This window comes from Delphinus delphis, chromosome 3, assembly GCF_949987515.2.
Source record: "Delphinus delphis chromosome 3, mDelDel1.2, whole genome shotgun sequence".
NCBI classification, from domain to species: Eukaryota; Metazoa; Chordata; class Mammalia; order Artiodactyla; family Delphinidae; genus Delphinus; species Delphinus delphis.
In genome coordinates this window covers 2,402,181-2,416,537 of record NC_082685.1, presented here as the reverse complement: position 1 = coordinate 2,416,537, position 14,357 = coordinate 2,402,181, and the positions used below count along the sequence as shown (strand labels likewise).

General features: G+C 60.8%; 1 non-coding gene across 1 annotated transcript; it reads left to right on the top strand.

Moving 5' to 3' along the window:
* Positions 1 to 13,477: 13,477 nt before the first annotated feature.
* On the top strand, positions 13,478 to 13,603 carry LOC132423784 (U6atac minor spliceosomal RNA). The gene has a single exon (XR_009519093.1). It is a non-coding gene; the product is annotated as a U6atac minor spliceosomal RNA (small nuclear RNA).
* The last annotated feature ends 754 nt before the right edge of the window (positions 13,604 to 14,357 follow it).

Genomic DNA, 14,357 nt, shown 5'->3' with positions numbered 1-14,357 from the left:
GGGCAGGGTCACCCGGAGATACTCGGGGTCCATGCCCCTGACCCCGCATGAGGCTTTTTCCCGGAGCTGCAGATGCCCTGACCCACACTATACTTTTGGCCTTGGTGGGCCTTGACGTTGTGTGAGGGTTTCATGCACAAGGCAAGGGATGATTAAAGGGTTTTCAAGAACAGCATCCCCTTGGGCTTCCCTGGTGGCGCAGCGGTTAAGAGTCCGCCTGCCGATGCAGGGGACGCGGGTTCGTGCCCCGGTCCGGGAAGATCCCACATGCCGCAGAGCGGCTGGGCCCATGAGCCATGGCCGCTGAGCCCGCACGTCCGGAGCCTGTGCTCCACAACGGGAGAGGCCACAACAGTGAGAGGCCTGCGTACCGCAAAAAAAAAAAGAACAGCATCCCCTAGGGCTTCCCTGGTGGCGCAGTGGTTAAGAATCCGCCTGCTGATGCAGGGGACACGGGTTCGTGCCCCGGTCCGGGAAGATCCCACATGCCGCGGAGCAACTAAGCCCATGCGCCACAACTACTGAGCCTGCGCTCTAGAGCCCGCGAGCCACAACTACTGAGCCCACGTGCCACAGCTACTGAAGCCCAGGCACCTAGAGCCCGTGCTCTGCAACAAGAGAAGCCACCGCAATGAGAAGCCCACGCACCGCAAAGAAGAGTAGCCCCCACTCGCCGCAACTAGAGAAAGCCCGTGCATAGCAACAAGGACCCAACGCAGCCAAAAATAAATAAATAGATAAATAAATAAAATTAAAAAAAAAAAAAGAACAGTATCCCTGTCATGAACTCCAACAGAGTGGGAAACAGCCCAAGTGTCTCTCAGTGGTGAAGAGATAAACACCACGTGGTCCCTCCACACACGGGAACATCACTCAGCCACATAAAGGAGAGAAGCCCTGACACTCGCTACCACGTGGACGGACCTTGAGAACACGATGCTGTGAGAGAGGCCAGACACAGAAGGACACACAGTGTGTGATACCACTGACTGGTGGGAAACGTCCAGAACAGGCAAATCCACAGAGACAGAGAGTGGGTTCCTGGCTGTCAGGGGCTGGGGTGACTGCTGGTGGGGACGGGGCTTCTTTTAGGAAGGATGAAAATGTTCTAGAATCGACTGTGCTGATGGACACATAACCTTGTGAATACAGTAAAACAAATGAGTCATACACTTTAAATGAATGAACTGTAAGGTATGTATCTCAATAATGTTGTTAAAACCATGACATGCCCTCCTGCCCTGTGTCCCATTCCTCCCTGACTTTGGAAGTCCACCCCAGGTAAGGCACAACTTCGCCCTCACCCAGGGCCACATGCAAGGAGGCCTTGTCTGGAAGCCTTGCGAGGTAGTGAGCTTCCCATCTCCAGGGGCATGCAAGCAGGGAGCAGCAAGCTGCGGGCAGGGCTCCCTGCCCTTGGTGATGAATGGCCTCTGACTCAGGCCCAGCACTGAAAACCCTGGAACTCCTAGCTGCTAAAACTACCTGGTATCTCAGACACTGTGCCTGGTGCAGGGGCCCCAGGGGTGAGCCCTCTGCTGAGATGGCACCTCAGGGACGCAGCCTCAGGGCCTGGTGGGGCCGCTGCCGTTGCACATACATACATGTACGTTCACATGCACACGTATAACTGTTTGGGGATTTTTCCCTTCTTTTCTTCAAGTAAAGGAGCCTGTCATGGTCACGGGGCAATGGTGACACCACGGATTTCACGGTGCTTTCATCATCGCCGGCCTGGCTCACAAAGGCCCCTCTAAGCCCTCTCCTCTATTCTCTACGTGGGAGCCTCCTCGTTCCCTATTAACTACAAAAGTCTCAATCCCACTAGGGTGGGGGCAGAGGGACAGCAGGCCGGCCGGGGGCCCTGGGGACCCTCATTAGGCCAGCGGTGTTCCCGCAGGTCTGAGGGTCTCCGACAACCCCCCTCCCCACCTCAGCACCTCCGGAAGCAGCAGTAGGATGCTCAGCCACCCATAAGGGCCACTCCTTCCGGGCAGGAGTGCCGGGCAGGGGGCAGTGGGTTCTGGGCATCTAGGGGTTCAGCTGACAGCATTTCGTGCAGCTGAGAAGCGTCTCTGGACCCTGACTTATGCCGCATCCCCTGAACCTCCGTCTCCTTACTCGGAAAATGGGGCCAATGCCACATCCCCCAGCTGTCACCCACCCTACCCTTCCTATCCGCGCCGGGACCCTCCTGAGGATCAACTGGCCTCGCCGTGTGGCCGCGGGAATGTCCGGCCATGCCCTGGAATTCAGATTAACCCTGAGGGCAGTGGGGAGCCTTGGATATAGGCAGGGGAGGGTCACGGTTTGACTTGGGGTTTTGAAAAGTGCCCTGGTTGCCCCAGGAAGCAGGCAGTGTTGGGTAGTTAACCGCCCTGACCCAGAGCAGAGTCGTGGATGAGGGAAGGGGCAGATGCCATGTGTGTTGTACAAGATGGGGACAGAGACGGGGGTCAGGGAGGAGGCGGATCCCTGTGGGACCCCGGCCTGGGTGTGCTGGCCCACAGGGAGCAAGGAACGAATCGGGCTGCCTACATACGATGTTCAGACACGAATCTCATCGGAACCCTGACCAACACGGAGAAAAGGACAGGACAAAATGGGAATACCCACGCACGGGAGCATCACTCAGCCACAAAAAGGGGTGAAGCCCTGACACTCGCTACAGCGTGGATGGGCCCTGAGACCACGATGCTCAGTGAGAGAAGCCAGACACAGAAGGACCCACAGGGTGTGATTCCACTGACGGGAAACGTCCAGAACGGGCCAATCCACAGACACAGAGCGTGGGTTCCTGGTTGTCAGGGGCTGGGGGAGGGTGGGGGGTGACTGCTTATGCGGACAGGGTTTCTTTTGGGGTGATGGAATTTTCTGGAATTAGACAGAAGTCATGGTTGCACCACACTGTGAATGGACTTGAAAACACTGAACTGCACACTTTGAATGGATGAAGTATGTGGTATGTGAATCGCACCTCAATTAGAAACGAGAGAATCACTGGGTCTTCTGGGTAGAATGTACCGCTCACTCCATCAGTGTATGAAGCCGTCCTTTTTCAAACACATTTGCCTCCTGTACTCGACCGTAACTTTCTGGAGGCAGTGGGGCACAGTCCCCCAGCCTCTTTGTAATAAATATTGTTGAACTGAAAGTGAGAATGGGGTCGACACATGGGGGAGGGTGTGCCCAGTGGGGCTGCCCTTCACCTGATTGGCCAAGGGTTGTCACACACGGGAAGGGAACAGGCCTGTGCAAAGGCCCTGAGGCAGGCACAAGATTCATTTGTTCCAAAGAACAACAGGATGGCTGGGTCGGAGTGAGCAAGGAGGAGGCGCGGCCTATGGGGCCGGATTCCTTACTCTCAGTGCCGTGAACCCGTATAGAGAAGCGCCTGGGAGAAGGTTCAGGGGCGGAGCAGGGCGGCTGAAAGACGCTGGAACCCCAGTGCCACCCCACAGCAGATGGCATGCTGGGGAAGGATAGAAGCCAGTGCTTTGGGGGGGACACCTCCCCACAATGAAAACAAGAACGGCTGCCAGGGCAACGTGGCCTTCCTGGGGCCCAGGACATGGGAAATGGCCACTAGATGGGCTAATCATACCGAAGGAGGGACCCAGGTGTGCTCATTACACAGAAGGGGACCACAATGTGCTAACCGCACAGAGGAAGCACCGCAAATGTGCCAATTGTACAGAAGAGGAATCCCAGATGTGCTAATTACACAGAGGGAGCGCCATATGTGCTAATTACACAGAAGGGGACTCACATGTGCTAATTACATAAAAGGGGTCGCAAAAGTGCTAATTACACAAAAGCGGGTCCCATATGAGCTAATCACGCAGAGGGAGCCCCACATATGCTGTGAATGACCAAACCCTCTGTGCCTCAGTTTCCTTTTCTGAGAGATGGGTCTTCCAAGAGGATGAAGCCATACAGCAGAAACTAACAACATCGTAAACAACATCGTAAAGCAACTATACTCCAAAAAAAAAAAAAAAGAGGGATGAAGCCAGAAGCCACTCCTCAGGCGGCAGGTGGAGCTGGCAGAGGCAGGAGGGGGGCACGGGGCAGGCTTGGGGTTCCAGTCGAGGGTCAGATACGACCCTGAGGCTCTGGCAGACAGGGGACAGCCTGGGGCCGGTGGCTGACACCTGAGCCCACTCTGGTTGTCCACAGCTTGAACCCTGCGGCTCCGTCCCTGCCAGGCCCCACCTGGACCCCACCCAGGGCCCCCTGGCCCTGCTGGGCCCCCACTCCTGCCTGTGCCCAGGCAGCTGGAGGGAACTGGGAAACAAAGTAACTTAGACCATATCACCCTGCCGTCCTCACCCACCATGGCTCCCCAGTGCTCTCTGCACAGAATTCAAGTCCCTCCTACCCTTCGTAGCCTACAAAGGCCTGGGGTGGAGGCAGCCCCGCTCCGCCTCTGCCACCCAGCCTGTGGTCCACCTTGGGGCGGGGAGAAGCTGCCCGCTCGGTGCAGGACACTCACTCTGCCCAGTATCCCTCATGCCCCAGGTTTCAGCTGCAACGCCACCTCCTCAGAGAAGCCAACCTGGGTCCTCGCCTGGGGGTGAGGAGGGGGTCCTGAGGACCTGAGAAGACCCACCCAGCCTCAGCAGCGCCCTAACTCAAAAGGACCCTCGCAGCCCCTGCACGCTGACGGGCACCCAGCCTCAGCCTCCCCAGCCGGCTACTCGCGCCGCTGCCAGGCTGCGGGCGTTAGCTGTGAGCTGCCGAGTCTGAACTGTGCGCCGCTTTACACAGCGGCATCCGCGCGGCGGCCGGGTCAGGGGGTCAGGGGTCAAGGTCGGACGGGTCCTCACCGCGTGCGCGCTCTGGACCCCGCCCCTTCTGCTCCCGCGCTTACCCCTCGCAGGGTGTCCGGGCCGCGGGCGGCGCTTCCCTCTCAGGGCCTCTGTTTGCAGGGCAGGGGGCTCGAGCGCGGAGTGGTCGCGGGCGTCCACCCAGCAGCGTCCGCTCAGGGCCTCCGCAGCTCCGGACCGCGTGTCCGCCCGCGCCGCGTCTCCACCGGCCTCCTTGCTCCACCTAGCGGCGGCCGGAGCCGGAGCCACGCGGGGGCCCAGGGAGGGCGCGGGCCGCCAGGCGCACAGCCGGGGTCGGGGCCCACGGGGCGCGCGGGGCCCCGGGTGCACAGCTGGTGTCGGGGCCCAGGGAGGGCGTGGGGCCGCCAGATGCACAGCAGGGTCGGGGCCCGGGGGGGGGGGGTCCCCGGGGCGCACAGTGGGGGTCGCCCCCTGCCAGGTGCACAGGCCGGAGCAGGACTGCGAGGGTGGGGGGCGGGGTTCACAGCCAGGAGAGGTGGAGCTTCATACCCCACCCCTTACTCTGAGAGGGAAGAGTCTCCCACGGTCTCTTGTTACAAGGTGGGGAAACCGAGGCACGAAAGGGACAGGCATGCCCCAAGGTCACCCAGACCTTTGGTTCAAACCAAAGTCCACCGACTCTGGACCCCATTTATGTCCTTCCTCACCCCAGAAATTGTGGGGGCCCTGGAGTCCCCAAATAGTGGGGTGAGGAGAGGGGTACGTGGATGGGGGTGCGGAGGTGGTGGCTGAGAGGCCACTGCACAGGGACGGACGATCCCCACCACCGTCCTGCCTGGGACTGTAGGACAGATCTGAGCTGGGACCAAACCCCAGCTCTGCGCCGTCAGTGAACTTGGCCAGCAGCCCCCGCCTCTCATGGCCTCAGTTTCCGGATCATAGGGTAGTTGATCATCGTGTAGTTGTGAGGGAGATGAGGCATACAGTAGGCACTAAATAAATGTTGGCTGTTGATTAGCACTGAGTCATATCGTCACCAGGCTCATCCACGCTCCCTCTGCTCCCCGCTCCTTACCTGCTCCTGCCACACGGGTCTCCTCGTGCTCTTCCAAGGCCCTATGCTCCTGCTGCCTCAGGGCCTTTGCACGTGCTCCCCCCCCCCCCAGCCCAATGCCTGAGAGTCCCCTTACCCTGATTAACTCCAGCTCAGTTTTGTCTACTTTGGTTCCCACTATGTCCCCAGTGTTCCTCCTGGGATCAGGCACACAGTTGGCACTCAAGAAATGCAGGAGGTCTGATGAAACAGGTCTGGCCCCAGGCTCCCTCCCCCCATTTCATTATTCCCGGGAAACCGAGGCCCAGAAAGGGGCAGCAACGGCAGAGTCCTCTTGGCACCAGGCGCAGGTGCCCGGGACCTGGTGGGGCAGGCTGAGGAAGCCACCACGTCCCCCACCCCGACCCCAGCCCCCGAGGAGGGCCAGGCTGCAGAGGCAGAGACCAGGCCAAATTGAAATTGATTGTGGGGAACAGCTCGGCAGGGTGGAACAGACACGCGGCCACTGGGGAGCCCAGGGGCGCCCGGGCGTGCGAATGCATCCCAGCCAGCAGTGGAGAATCGTTTAATCTTCACTGAAGGCTCCTAGCGGCGGCCTCCAAGGAGCCGGAAGGCTAAGTCGCCACAGCTGCCAGAAGCGGGGACACCCCCCTCTCCTCATGCCTTCACCCCGTTCTTCCTCAAGCATTTAACAAGCATCTGGTTATTCAGTGTCTTAGTTTCTCCTCAGCCAGCCCTGCCGGGTCGGTAGAAGCAGAAAGAGGCAAAATGCTCCTCCATGGTGGCCCAAGGTCAGGACTGGAGCCAGGGCTGAAGTCAGCAACGTCCTGAGCTACATCTATTGAGCGCCTGCTGTATGCCTAGCCCTGGGCTCAGCCTGATTAGTGCGGTTCCTCATTTTATCTTCACAACAACCCTGGTGTTACTATCCCCCGTAACCACCGGGGGAGGCCCAGAAAGGAAGACGGCTCACCCACACCCACGCCAACGGAGTGGGACTCACCCTGGGGGGTGGGGAACTGATATTTGAACCCAGGTCACAGAGCTCAATGGCCAAAGCGTTTGCCACTGTTTCTGAGGCCCTTGTCCAGGTGGGGAAACTGTCTTGAAGACAGTGGGAGTTATGGAGGAGTCTAGAGCAGGGTACGGCAGTCCGGTCAGAAAGTCCCTCCCACACTCCAGGCCAGGGTCTCCTGGGGCCTTCCCAGAGGGGACACGGGAGCCATCCTTAGCCATCCCCCAGCCCAGAGGGGTACACTGAGGCACAGAGCCAGTTAGGAGCCCAACACCCAGCATGGCTGTGGGATGCCTTCCAATACGCCCGAGCTGCCTGTGACCTTCCTATTTTCAGGCTCAGAGAGGGCAGCTGCTGGCCTCTGGTCACCAGCCTAGAGGCAGCAGGGCCTGGGGGCTTCCAAGGGCTCTGCCCGCCCTCAGTTTCTCCCACGGGCCTCTGCGGGGTGGTGACCAGACACGTGGCCAATGGGGCAGCCGTGTTCCCTGAAGCCCCTGTGACCCTGACCCGGAAGCCCCCCCTTGGTGCCTGGGGCGGGGGTCACACCCTGGCCCATCTCTCAGGGTCGCTCCCAGTGAGGGCCTCAACCCCGGGATTAGGGGGCCGGGGTCAGGGGTCAACAGCATTTGCCTCAGCCCCTTTCAGGCCTCGAGCAGATCCGTTCTCCCTGCCACCTCGAATTTCCTGGACAAAGGCTCTGTGGAGGGACTGGCCAGAGGGCCGGGCCGAGCACCCCTGGGAAAACTGCGGCAGCTCAGGGAGGGTGTCTGCCCCCCAGCTGCCTCTGCCCACACGGCCCCCGTCAATCCCCAAATGACCCATGGGCAGCCCCGGCAGGCGCGCCCATGCTACAGATGAGGAAACTGAGGCTGGGAAGGGACTCAGCTGGGCCACTGGGCCGGAAGCCTCTCTGCTGAGGGTCTGGTGGGGTTTTGTGCCGGCCTTACCCGGCAGGGGCCACAGCTGAGTGTGCGGCACTAGAGACGGCGTCCGGCCGGCGCGCGGGCGGGGCCTGCGGCAGACAAAGGCCGGCAGGCTGGGCCCGCGGGGGCGCGTTCCGCTCGTCAGCGTCGGTTCCACTTGAGTCCATCCTGGACAGGCTGGAATAATCCCTCCCGCGACCGCTGCTGGGCCGTGAAGACTTGAAGGGGCCCCGCGGGCCTGACTGACGGCCAGGCCGGTGCGGGGGGGCGCCGGGAGTCCGCCAACAGCCGCCAGTGCTGGGAACAGCACCGAACCACCACTGATGACGATGTGGGGAAACTGAGTCACAGGAGGCGCACACACCTCTCACATCACGCAGCCTCGCCGGGACCTCCCCGCCCCCACCAGCAACACAGCCTCACCTGTGACCTGGAGGAATTTGGGGGCCTGGGCCCTACTGAGTCATGGGAACCACCCACCTCCTGTTCATTCCCGAGCACCTGGGTGGCAGGTACACACAGGTGGCTGGACTGGAGCCAGGCCAGGGTACCAGGGAAGGCCCCGCTGGCTGCTGCCGAGGCCGGTAGACAAGGCTACCTGCCACGTGCCTCCGACTCTCTGGCTCAGGCCTGGAAGGGTTTCTGCAGGAGGGGACAGATCCTGGGAGGAGGAAGCAGCTGGAGGAAGGCCCAGGGGCAGGATAATTAGCAGACTCGTGGAGCGTGAGGGTCGGATGGGGTCTGCGGGAGTGTGGGGACCAGGCTGGGGAAACTGAGCCCCAGGGGGAGGTGTCCTTGGGGGTCAAGTTTCCGCAAAGAATGCTGGGAGGGGGATGGGGACCAGTTGGGCTAAAATCCCTCACGGGGCTCCCTTGTCACCCTCAGAAGGAAAGATGAGCTCCCTTTCTGCCAACCTCCTGCCACACCACCCTCGGGCCTTCCTGGGCTCCGGCCTTTACTGCTTCTACCCAGAGTGCCTTCCGCATTGGTCTCCTCCCTCTTTGGTCCCCAGAGCTGCTCCCCAGTGGGCATTTCTCTCCCACCAGACCACGGGCTGCACGGGCCCCAGTCTCCCTCCCTCCTGTTCACTCTTTGGCCTCAGCACTGGGCTTGGCAAACAGTAGGTGCTCAATAAAGCCATTCTGAAACCACAAAGGAATAGGAGCCGCTTAAAAAGGCCTGGGTTCCAGGGACCCTGGACTCATAGCCCTGGGATCCGGCTCCTCCCCTTATGCCCTGAGAGGCCCCCTTCGCTCTGGGTCTCTGGTCTATCTGGGCCTCAGTTTCCCTCGCTGAAAATGGGTCCTGGCTTCTGCAGAGGAAGACCTCTCTCTCTCTGCCTGCCCCGCCCCCCGCCCCCCAGGGATAGCTCCCTTGCAACCCTCGAGGGGCCTCGCTCCGCTAATCCACCAGCCAGCCTGCGCCTCGGTTTCCCCTCCCGGCTGCCTAATCCCAGGATTGTCGGAGGCCGGTTTTACATACATTTAGAGGCTTTTCATAATAGATTTACTGGGCCCCAGAATGGCCCTCGCTGGGTGATTAGCTTCTCCTTAATTGAAAACTCCCTTCCCACTCCCCCTGCCCCTTTGGGCCGAGCTCAGGCAGAGGGGTGGGGCCAGGGGGCACCCCACAGCTGTGCGGGCCCCACGGGGGCCTCCCCCTGTGCTCAAATGGGGTCTCCCTGGTATCCACCTTGACGGGGGCTGCCAGTACTGCTGCCACCCCCGCCCAGGAGGGGCTGAGCCTGGATTCAAACCTGTTCTGTCCCAGCCCCACGTCCATTGCTACCATGGCTTGCGGGGGGTGGTCTCCCCAGTGCGGATGGGGGGGTCTCACTCAAACCTGGGCCTGTAGGACCAGGTCGTGGGCGCCAACCCTAGGGCTCAGAATTCAGGTCTTGGACCCAGATCTCGCTCCCTGAGGTTCCCAGGATGCGCCCCCCCCACCCCCACCCCGCCCAGGTCCGCAGCAGGCTCCAGCGGTGCCAGAATGTTCGCAGATAGAATGAGGGATGGTCAAGGGGCAGAGCCAGTGACGCATCCCCACCCACCACCCCAGCCGGGCGACTTAATGCCGCCTGTCACGAGGCTGTGCGCCGGGTTATTTATCTGGTGTATATACGCATTTTAATGTAAAGATCTGCCAGCCAGCACAGCTGACTCCTGCGGTGCCCCCACTGCCCCCCTCATCCAAGAGAGGCTGTTCCCCAACACCTCCCCAAACCCGGGCTTCCCCCAAGGAACAAACGCTGGAGGAGGCCGGCACCTGCATCACTGTTGGAGCAAGAGCGCTCGATTTGGAGTCCATGTACAAAACACACTCAGTAAGGGCTTCCCTGGTGGCGCAGTGGTTGAGCGTCCGCCTGCCGGTGTAGGGGACACGGGTTCGTGCCCCGGTCCGGGGAGATCCCACGTGCCGCGGAGCGGCTGGGCCCGTGAGCCATGGCCGCTGAGCCTGCGCGTCCGGAGCCTGTGCTCCGCGACGGGAGAGGCCACAGCAGTGAGAGGCCCGCGTACCACCAAAAAAAAAAAAAACACACTCAGTAAGTCATTCAACAAATATTCGCTGAGGGCTGGCTGACATTGTGCCAGATGCTGGGGCCATGGTGGGAGGGGAGAACCAGAGGTCCTGCCCTTAAGGGTCATCAAGAACCCCCAGGCAGAGTCCCCTCTGTGTGCCAATACAGCTCCATTTTCCAGACTAGCAAACTGAGGCTTTGAGAACAGCGGTGGTTCATCCGCGGTGGGTGGCGGGCTGCCTCCCTCCCCACCCACCTCGTGCTGACGGCAGGGTCCCAGCTGTAGGGCCCGGGGCTGGCCCGCCCCTCCTCTGGCCTCAGCACCTCATCTGTAAAATGGGTCTCAGCTGGGTCTCATCTGCTTGCAGAGAGGTCAACTGAGGCCCAGAAAGGAAAACGCCCGCTCCCTCAGGGGGTCCCAGTGGAGAGAGAGGGTGAGTGGAGGCTGGGACCCAGACCTTGCACCACACCACACAGCTGGGGAAACTGAGTCCCAGGGGAGGAGGCAGCTTAGCCAAAGCTCTCACACCGGGCCTGTCCTCCCTACTCCAGACCGGAGCTCACACCCCGACTTTGTAAACAGGGAAACTGAGGCCCAGAGCTGGCCCTCCAGGGTGAGATGAGCGCAGGGAACCGCGCCGCTGGTTTCGGGGCCCATCTGCGGGGAGGAAAGGAGGGAGGGGGGAGCACAGTGGGCAGGGCCTCACGGGAGGAGTGGGGCCTCGTCCTGGGTACCTGGGGGCCAAGCAGGGATTTGAGCAGGGGAAGGAGTGTGGGGTCCAGGACCTCGGCCTCTGCGGCGTTGGAGGCGGGGGAGGGGGCAGACGTGCCAGGATGCACCGTCTGTCTCAGGGGCTAGGACTTTTCCGGTGGGGGCACCCCCAGCCTCAGCCCCTGCTGCCCTTCCCCCGCCTGCCCGCCTGCCTGCGGGTCCCAGAGGCCGCAGGAGGCTTTTAAGCACTTAGAGCTGGAAACCCATGTGAGAGAAGCAGCTGGTCCTCTGGCCTATCCCAGCCCGGCCCGAGGGCCCCCAGGGATCCAGCACCACATCTCTAGCCTCTTCCTCCCCGCAGGAACCCCGCCAGGGCTGGGGCAACTCCCCTGAGGCCTGCCTCAGATTCCCCGGGGAGGGATCAGTGGATGGTGCAAACAAATCCTGGAAGCCACGGAGGAGAGTGGCCCGGCGGGTGCGGGGATCCGGGTGCCCCCACGTCCCTGCACCGGGAGGCCACGGGGGTGCCATAGACAATACCCCCCTCGCCTCCCTGCACTGGGAGGCCACACGACCTGGTGTTTCCTGGGGGAGGGGCTTGCAGGTCGGCCCCGACCCTGGCTGCTGTCGGGGGACCCAGGCCTCCCCCATCACCGGCTGCCCCCCCTTCCCCAGGGATTGCATTGTCCATTAGGGCCCATCGATCACCTCCGGGCCTCAGCCTCCATTTCCGGATCAATGGGGCAGGTGAGGGGCTGTCAGGTGGGCGGCCCCAGAGGGAGGGGGGAGGGGTCCCGCCCCGCACACCCCTGCCTCCACCCCAAGTTTCCGGGCTCCCATAAGTGAGCCGGGAAGCGTGGAGAGGATGGATACGGTGGGCTTTCTTCTCCAGCAGAGAAGGCACAGAAGGGTCAGTGGCCCCTTGGACACCTCCCTGAAGGGAAGCCGGGGTCCTCGGGCTCAGCAGTTCCCCACCCAGAGTCCTCTCCTCCTCCCTGGCCTCCAGTCCTGCCCCAAAGCCTCCCGTGGCCCCCCCTGCCCATCTCCTTTGCCCCTGCCCCCCGCCCCACCCAGGCTCCATCAAGATCAGGCGAAGAAATGCCTCAATCGCCCAGCAGTCCGTCTGTGTCCTGCACCTGCCCCGAGCCCAGCATTTGAGGCCCCTCCCTGTCCCAGGTCCACACCCAGCCCCAGCCCTAATCATCCCCACAAGTATTGTTTCAGTAAGGACCACCGCCAGCAGCTCCAGGGAGAGGAAACTGAAGGTGGGAGGGGCTCCTGGCTCCCCCCGCCCCCACCTGTCTCAGCCACACCAGCCACACCAGCCCAGCCGCAGCCACTTGATTTCCGACTTGTGTGTCATCGCATGTGATTTATGGCTCCTCAGGGGCTCCCGGGCTGTGAACCGGCTTTTTATTTGTCTGTCAGTGGCCGCCTGGCCACCTGCACCCTGGTCCACACTTCCCCATTACTGAGGCCTCCTCCCGTGTCCCATAAGCCCACCAAATATGGGGCCCGGGGCCCACCGGGGCTGGCCCCACTGTCCTCGCCCTGATGCCACAGGCAGAGGGAGGGCCCTGCCCTGGCTGCACACAGTAGGTGCTCACTGTTTGCTGGGGGGCGCTGGCATTGACGTGGGAAGTGGGGGTGGGGTGGGGCGGCAGCACCTAGACTGGGGACGTGAGCCCCAGAGCCCCCGGGATGGTGGCCTTTCCTCCGACTGACATGACCCACTGCGTGACTGTGGTCAAGGGACTTGATCGGACCCCTGAAAGCCAGGGTGGTCCCCATCAGTCCAGAGGGCAAGGCGTGAGCCCCCTCGTCACGGTCACGGCGGGGGGGGGGGGGGTGGTCGGGGATCCAGGGTGTGGCCTGGGGCTTCTCCTGAGACAGCGGCATAGATTAGATAGGGACTCAGGGGCCCAGAGGGGAAGGGCTGTGGGGTGCTCTCCTGTGACTGTGGGCATTGATGCCCCCAAGCCAGGGCGGCCATGAATCTGAGGGGGCCCCGACCAGGAGGCCTGGCTCCACCCGACAGCGACCGTTAGGATGTGGGGGAAACCTCAGGACCCCCCCCTTCCCACTTCCCTGACCCCCCGCCCTTGGGGATCCTCTGGGTATGCACAGGACCCCTTTACCGATGGCTGCCCTGGGGGTACCCCACTGTGCCCAGTGCAGCCCCAGGAGTGAGGGGCCACTCTGCTCCTCGGTGGTGGCCCCCGAGGCCATGGCTGGTGACCAGTGATGGACAGCATGGCCCCTGAGAGATCCAGACCCCAAACGCAAGCATGTGTCGGTACAGGGGTGCGCACAGGTGGGCGCGGCCATGGGGTTCCTCCACACAGGTGTGTGCACGCGTGTCTGTGCAGGTGGCAGATGACAAGTCCCGGGGGAGACTCCTGATGGTGGGACTCTGGGGACTCCCAGCCGGTGGGGAAGACGGACAAGTAAAGAATCAGAGATTTGCGTTGTATGAAAGGAGAGAAGGTCAGCACTCCCCTCGACCAGGATGGAAGAGGCCCTTGGGCCTGACAACACGCATACGGTTAAGGCATTGCCACCTACTTCGTGGCATCTAACCACTGTTTTTGACGTGTACCATAATGTTCATTGCAGCACTAGTTACAATAGCCAGGACATGGAACCAACCTCAATGTCCATCGACAGATGAGTGGATGAAGAAGATGTGGCACATATATACAATGGAATATTACTCAGCCATAAAAAGAAACGAAATTGAGTTATTTGTAATGAGGTGGATGGACCTAGAGTCTGTTATACAGCGTGAAGGAAGTCAGAAAGAGAAAAACAAATACCGTATGCTAACACATATATATGGAATCTAAATTTAAAAAAAAAATGGTACTGATGAACCTAGTTGCGGGGCAGGAATAAAGAGGTAGACATAGAAAATGGACTTGAGGACATGGGGTGGGAGGGGGAAGCTGGGGCGAAGTGAGAGAAGCATCGACGTATATACACTACCGAGTGTAAAATACTTGGCTGGTGGGAAGCAGCCGCACAGCACAGGGAGATCAGCTCAGTGCTTTGTGACCGCCTAGAGGGGTGGGATAGGGAGGGTGGGAGGGAGACGCAAGAGGGAGGGGATGTGGGGACATGTGTATGCACATGGCTGATTTGCTTTGTTGTACAACAGAAACTAACACAGTATCGTGAAGCAATTATACTCCAATAAAGATCTAATAAAAAAAGAAAACATGTGGTAAATTAGATGTAAATAATGCCTGGTAAATAAATACACATTATTGTGAAAAAGAAAAAGAAGAATCAGAGATTTGACAGCAGGGGGATGGGGTGAGGGCCACTTGGCCAGGGAGGTCTAGA